At 35.6% G+C, this 8,079-nt stretch overlaps 1 pseudogene; it reads left to right on the top strand.

The window, feature by feature from the left end:
* The first annotated feature begins 5,742 nt into the window (after positions 1-5,742).
* On the top strand, positions 5,743-7,577 carry LOC149420785 (putative cytochrome P450 6a14 pseudogene; annotated as a pseudogene).
* The last annotated feature ends 502 nt before the right edge of the window (positions 7,578-8,079 follow it).

Here is an 8,079-nt window from a genome sequence, read left to right as displayed (position 1 = left end):
TACATCTAAAAGTTAAAATATTTAACACTGCAAGAATGTCTTTATTAATTATTTTTTTTATATGATATTCAACACAGATCATAAGTTTTATTCCTCCTTTTGATATTATCACCGAAGCTATGGCATCTTAAAATACAAACTTACGAAATCCTTATTTTAACTTACAAATCAGCTAATCCCGGAAGCAATTCCATACATTGGGCTGTAAAAATTTCTCCCGGACTTTCCCGAGTATCGCCATTCCGCCCAAATGGCATTCCCAACTTACGGCCAATAAAATTAATACACCAGAGCCGGCCGCAATTTATAACCAAAGTTTTATTCTTTTTACCGTCTGCCTGTTACAATTATTATGACCATCTTGATATTATCATAGAAAGTTTCACCGTAAGATTGCCACTGCTGTTTCACGCCTTCTGCGTCTAAAGTTTGGGAAAATTTACGGGAAACCACCATTTTGGGAAGCACCGAAATCAGGTTAAAATTAGTGATGGCCGTAATCGAACCATTTTGACTATTGAAATGGAAGATTCCAAAACACTTCCACTCTCTTTGGAATAAATTACTGTAAAAGAGAGAATGCTAATTTAAATGCCAGTATCACAAGTCTAAAGCCATAGTGTTTGAAAGAGAGACTACAAAACAGCGTGCAATACAGTTGGGAATGATGAATACTTGGAGCAAGTGGATGAGTTTGTGTATTTGGGAAGTATGTTTACGAGAGATGGGAAGGCGGACAGATGTATTGAAATAAGGGTAAATGCAGGTACCTCCATTAATGTAGGACTGAACACGGCTAGCTAGCTAACAAAAACATGTCCAAAGCAGCGAAGCTAGCAGTCCACAATGGAGTGCTGGTACCTATACCCTGATGTACTCGTATGGCAGCGAGGCATGGAACTTGCAGAGGAAGGATGAAAGTAGACTGAATGCTGTAGAAATGAGAAGGCATATGTGTGGTAAAAATATATATGATCGTGTGAGAGATGTGGTGATCCGCAAATAATGCAAGGCTGATGTAACCGTAATAAGTAAGATTAAGAAAGGGATGCTTAGATGGTTTCATCAAATCATATTCGTTTAGCGCATACAACAACATCAAGAACATTCCATTTATTCTTATACTCAGTTTAAAGACTTGAAAAATATCACTTTCGGTGGTTTGACATTATATTCCAAAGACGACTGTTGTATGGGTAAGTACGTTCTTAATCGTACATTTATAACTGACTGCATTTGCCGACACGAAAGTTTCATATGTTTTATCTGTCAGATATGGATTATAGTCAGTGTACGGGACGTGTTTGCCTGCACAAGAAAAAACTGTAAATAATAAGCACCGGCACACATCAGTCCTCAACCTGGGTAATGATAAGTAAAACACCGTGAGGTGTTCTATCCAAACCATCATAAAAGAAAGACGATTCAAATCAAAATTAACATTTTAATTGTAGTATTGTACTGGTATACAGAACGTACAAAAGGGTGTAGCTTATAGGTATTTTACTCTATTTTTTACAGCCAACCCAATTCAAAAGAAATAGTTATGTGTATTTCAATACAACTGGGTTTTAAAACACAGATAGAAAACTGAGACAATCTGAATTCTTTCAGCAATAATTTCAGATTGGAGCACATTGTGCATCATCGCGCCATACGATACAGCAAATGGCGTAGGCGACTGCTGGAGCAGTGGCCAGTTCAATTGGTAGCCAGCAGGAATCAGCCTGCCTCTAGGCTTCAGCATCAATGGTTAATTCAGTCGTTAGCAAGGAAAAACTGGCTGTCCTCTAGGTTTTCAGCATCAATGGCTAATTCAGTTGGTAGCCAGGAAGAATTGGCCAGCCTCTAGGTTGTCAGCATCAATGGCTAATTCAGTCGGTAGCCAGGAAGAATTTGCCAGCCTCTAGGTTTTCAGAATAAATGCAGCAGGGATTGGCTAGCCTCTAGGTGATCAGCGGCAGTGGGAAGTTCAGTCGGTAGCCAGCAGGTATTCGTCAGCCTTTAGGTTGTAAGCATCTGTGGCTGGTTCAGTCGGTAGCCAGCAGGTATTCGTCAGCCTTTGGGTTGTCAGCATCTGTGGCTGGTTTAGTCGGTAGCCAGGAGGAATTCATCAGCCTCTAGGTTGTCAGCATCAATGCAGCAGGGATTGGCCAGCCTCTAGGTGATCAGCGGCAGTGAGAAGTTCAGTCACAGGAATTCAGCGGCGACATGGTCATTTGATTATAAGAGCCGGCACACGGAGACGCCCCATTGTTGTAATGATGACAGATACGTCTGGCTCAGCTGATAGAGTGCCGGCCGTAAACAGCTCCTTGCAAATATTTGGTAACAGAATGATATATTTTTCAACTGGTAAATATTATGATTTGTAAAAAGGGGTCATCAAACTTGCAGGTGTTCAACTTTAGCCGCAATTAAAATTAAATGCAATAAAATAATTGTTCATGTTCGATACAGTCAGTATCGATTAAACATTTTTATTCAATTGCTATTTGATTATTAATTAAACACATATTTTTATTTATAAATACATTTCCTCGGACGAGATTGGAAGGCTGCAAATACGGTAGTTATTTGTGGTAGGTACATGAATAATAATGGTGTACTTACTTAAGAGGAAGCTACAAGCCAAAATTGTGTATATTCTTGGTATACCTTATATCTTAGGTAATATGCATTAAAATCGCCTGACAAACTGAGTCTAGAAACGTTTGATTTCAAGCAAAAAACTGGTTTTTATTTATTTTGTGAGTAATTTTATAAGAAAGCAAAAAAGTTAATCAAGAGAAACTGTCACAGATAATCTTCGCTATAATATTGTATTTTTTAAAAGTTGTTTACTTTAAGCGTTCATACATTTCTATTAAAAAATATTTCTTTTAGTAGTTTGCATTTATATTTTTTATTGAGTAATTTATTTTTTCATTTGTATTCTACTCAAGTGAAGCGATAGGGAAACCTTCAATTTATCTAAAGCATATTTTTTGGTATTCATAATGTACACCAATTCGTTATAAATATTAATCAAAATAGTGATTTGGCACTAAGCTTCGCCTTAAAAACATTTAAAAAATACCTAACCACCAGTGACTTTGTTCGAAAATGCAAAGTTGTCAGGAAAAAATGTTTTTGGTTGGCGTTTTCATAGACGGTTCACAATGTTTTTTTTTTTAAATTCCGATACGAAAATACGACTAAAAAGCCTTTTCAGTAAAAATAACGAATATTGGATAAAAATCAGTGCACGCGATGGTACAAAACGAATTCACAGAAGCAATCACAACTCATTTGATGATGCAATGCTTGCATAAGTATATACATGACTGTATTTCAGGGGTTAAGTACGTAAAAATAATGATAAGTTCTCATGCGTCATGATTGTGATGTCACCAAACTAAAATAGTATATTCTTACCTAAACTATATAATATTTTATCATTTCATCTAATTCAAAATAATACAATTTAAATTTATGTACATAAAGGTATATTATATTATTTTGTATCTATAAACATGGAGGTATATTACAATTATTTTGTATTAGATATGGTGTCCCTCAAGTCATGGATCAAACGAAGGGGGGTGACAGCGGAGGTCATTTGCAATCAAAATTAACCAAATACCGTGGTCCGATTCTTAACCCTTTTAATGTTATATCTTTTTATGTGTAAAAAATAACCCAATAATATAGCTATCTCATACAAGTTTTTTTTTATGAACCATAAATTCATATTAAAATAGTCATTTTATTATCACTTATTTAAAAAAAAACTTAGCATTTGAATGAAACTGACTCAAACATAATTGGTTTTATTTTACTATATAATACTGATTAAATGTAAAATGTCGATTTCCCGAAAATGAATAAATAATAAATGAAAGATTGGAGTCGAATTCAGACTTGGAAGAGATGAGATGTTAAATGGGGGGGATGTAATTTTACATAAGGCTTGATAGAAGAGAGGATATTTGTTTAGAGAGGGACAACCAAAAAAATGTGATTAAAGTCCCACTTCTAGACCACAAAGTGTACAATCTAGGGAGTCAATCATGTGTATTTTAAAAAGGTGAGAAAGAACGGAAGAATGCCCAATCTTCATTCGAATAAGTGAGGAAATTTATTTTTTGGAGAAATTAAAAAGTTTTAGTGTTAAATTATGACAAATTCCACCTTTCATCATAAGTAGAAAAAATTTCATGCACATACTAACTTTGATACTATATCAGATTCGATTGACGGCCGGCATAGTCCAGTGGTAACGCATTGGACTGCCATTCCGAAGGTCGCGGGTTCGAACCCGGCGTGCGCAAATAAATTTTATTTGATTATCTTGTGTTATTTCTTAATTAATTAATTAAAATAATATATAGTATATTTGCGGCACGTTCCAGAGTGGAAGATACTACCAGTATCGCCCTGGTGTAAGACCACCATTCAGAATTGAAACGTTGCTCCAAATGGCTTTAGCCGTGTTTAGTGACTAGATCTGAATAGCCAGGTACTTCCCCACCTTCCTCTTTCCCTTCCCCACTTACCTTCAGCCTCACAACATCCCCCAATTGGGGATGCCATAGTCTCACTGGCTCCAGTGCTCCAGCTCCACTATAAAAATTAAAAAAAAGATTCAATAAGTAACTCGGAAAATTGAACCATAACCAGAAAAATCATAAATGCATTTTTTTAACATAAATATTTGAAAGTTTAAAGTTTCTTGCGAGTTATTTCATCATTTGAAAAAAAAATGACAGCAAGCATATCTGCCGAGTTTTAGCTTATCTTAGTTTATCGGATGTCGGAAAGTGGTCTAATTTCCAAATAAAAGATTCCTCAATTCATTCATTCATTCAATTTGAATTTTTGTCATTCTTTTAAAACATACTACCCCCTTGCTTGACTCCGCTTTGAATCGGGGTTTTGAATAAGCTCCTGACAAGATAGATTAATAAATATAATAGATAGATAAGATTTTTTCAAATATTCTGGAAATCAATTTCCTATTATCGATGCAATCATTTGAGTGGATTTCAGGATTATGTGTGTAGGAGGCTGGAGTACAGAACGGCTAGAATAGTGTAGAGCTGATCTCCTGCATACCTTGTGTGCTCAATCGCAATGGCGTCGTACCCTAGACCTTTTCCTAGGGTGGTTCGCAATCGCACCTAAAACCATTTCTAGAGTAACATTTATGAGCAGGTCATCATTGGCCGCAGGTGGACATGTTATTACAGATGGTTTCGTGGTATCTCCTTGATCCTCGCTTAAATAAAAGAAAGACCATGCTTAAAGAAAAGATAGCACAAAACTTTAGGAATTATTTGTTATACATTTACTTAGTTATGCTATTCATTCGTGCTTTGTTTACATTTTCAGAGAGAAATTTATTAAGGATTTCTTACTTGTTTTTCTTTCGTATGCAATATGGCCTTCTGTACGCTTTCCGGCTTGAACCCAGCAAAGTAAGAATCGTTAATAATACCTTTATTATTACAGGTGGTCTGCTGATAACTGAACACTTAATTCGTGTGTTTTGTCATTTTGACGAAATTTGGGAGTTGAGACGCTTTTCTTGATGACGCAGTGAAAAAACTACAGTACTGCTCTCTGCCGACTGGAACTCGAACTATTTTATTTATTTATAAGCTATCTCCCTTCATCTTATAGGACCTATAGAGATCATATTTATTTGCTAGCACGTCTGTGATACCATCTATAACACCTCAGTAAATTTGAACACCGGCACCGGGCAGACCGTATTAGAGTTAAATCGACAAGAAGGTAGCATTTGAAACGGTCAATAACCGGGAAGGGTTCAGTTCGGTATTTTTGTAATTATTTACGGTACTTCTTTGGTTATTGAAATTTGAATATGTTTTCTTTTACAAGTGTACTTCTTTTAGTGAGTGTGACAATTTATTGTTTATACAAATATCTGTCACAGTACTTTAACTACTGGGCAGGTCAAGGGATACCCATCAAACAACCGGTTATTTTGTTCGGCAATTACAAGAATTTTTTTTTCTTTCGTCAAAGTATTGGAAGAATTTACGAAAGCATCTATAATGAATTTCCAGATGTTAAGTTTGTGGGTTGTTTTAAAACTCGAACACCGCAGTTGTTGATAAGGGATCCGGATATGATTAAACAGGTGCTGGTAAAAGATTTCTCCATCTTTACCGACAGATCGTTAGATATTTCGGATACTGTAGAGAAACTTAATGGAAATCTATTTGCGGTGCACGGAGATAAGTGGAAAGCGATGAGGCAAAAATTTACCCCAGCATTTACATCGGGAAAGTTGAAAAATATGTTTCATTTGATTGTCGAAAAGGGAGAAGAGTTCCAGAACTTCCTCGGCGGAACCATACAAAATAACAATGAACAAGAAGTGAAGGATCTGATGGCCCGATTCACCACCGACGTTATTGGATCGGTAGCTTTTGGGATAAAGCTTAACTCGATGGAAGACAAGAACGCACCTTTCAGAAAATTTGGAAAAAAAATTTTCAAAGCTAGCATGGTTAAAACCATAAAAGTATTTCTGCGTGCACTTTCCCCACAAATATTTAATATTCTTAAATTAAGAATACAGGATGAAGATTTGGAGAAGTTTTTCATTACAACTGTGAAAGAAATTATCGCCGAAAGAAAGCAAAGTCAAATTGTGAGACACGATTTCATAGACCAACTTATAGAGTTAAAAGAAAAGGGATTTATAAAAAATGCGTCCGGCGGGACAACAGACATTGAGTTTACTGACGAGTTCATGACAGCTCAAGCATTCGTATTTTTTGCAGCGGGTTTTGAAACATCATCAACATTAATGTCATTCACACTGTATGAGCTGGCTAAGAATCCCGAGGTTAAACAAAAGGTTTTGCTTGAGATTGATACCGTCCTAAAGAAACATAACGGTAAAATTGTGTACGAAGCTATTAAGGATATGCATTATCTAGAATGTTGCATAAGTGAGGCAATGCGAAAATATCCTGCTTTGGGAATTTTATCGAGGGTGACTAGCTCAAGGTACACGTTCCCTGATAGCAAGGTTACTTTGGATAAAGCATTTTCTGTTGTTATTCCGGTATTTGCATTACACTATGATCCAAAATACTACCCTGAACCAGAGAAATTTATTCCAGAGAGATTTACCCCTGAAGCAATACAGGAAAGACATCCGATGGTTTATCTACCTTTTGGCGAAGGACCACGAAATTGTATAGGTAAGCGATAACATACTCGGATTCTTGTATAAATTGACGTAGAAAATTGATATGATGATTGACACGTAGGAAGGAAAAAAAACTATTGTATTTGTAGACGATTTTTCAAATACAAAATTTATTAATGCTGTTGTCAGAATTTAATACATAAGTTTTGATATTACCGGGTAAATTGTTTACTCATGTCATATGTTGGCCGTCACGTCATTTAAAATAAGAGATATTCAACTGCCGGGTCGTGTCTGGCGGGCCTTGGGCGTAAATCGGAACCAATTGATTTAACTGAATAAATTCTCTTATCCGGATTATTTTCTTGCTCTTCTGGCTATCAAATTATATAATCTTTTCATGTAACACGTCATAATCAAAACAAAACTAAAAATAAGTTTTTTATGTTTTTGAAATATTAAAAGCCTAATTAGTTTAAAAGACTCAAAAATAGTGTATTCACTCTCCTTGAAATACACATGTTACTTTGGAAGGATATTTCAAAACCAAACAACCCAAGTAATAAGTCTGCTACCGATTTCGACACTTCTGTCTGCAATACTTACTTAGCGTTGTTTCCCATTTACTAAGCTTTTAAATGATACAAACAGACGTGTCGTAATCGGTTTATAAGTTGTGTACATTAAGCATAAGTTAAAATAAATAAAAATGTAGCAACCAGAGCCCAACTAACTACGGTATACCACAAAAAAGCATATCAGGACCATCTTTGTTCTTTTTGTATATTAACGACTTATGCAACATTAATATTCAGGAAAAATGATTATTTTTCCGATGGCACTGTCTTACTATTTTAAGCTGACACGAGGCTAGTTGCTCACAAAAAAGCTGTAACAAATATAAGCTC

The sequence above is a fragment of the Hesperophylax consimilis genome, chromosome 9, assembly GCF_061612785.1.
Source record: "Hesperophylax consimilis isolate HC1 chromosome 9, BYU_Hcon_1.0, whole genome shotgun sequence".
In the NCBI taxonomy this organism is placed as follows: Eukaryota; Metazoa; Arthropoda; class Insecta; order Trichoptera; family Limnephilidae; genus Hesperophylax; species Hesperophylax consimilis.
This window is presented reverse-complemented; position numbering and strand designations above follow the sequence as displayed.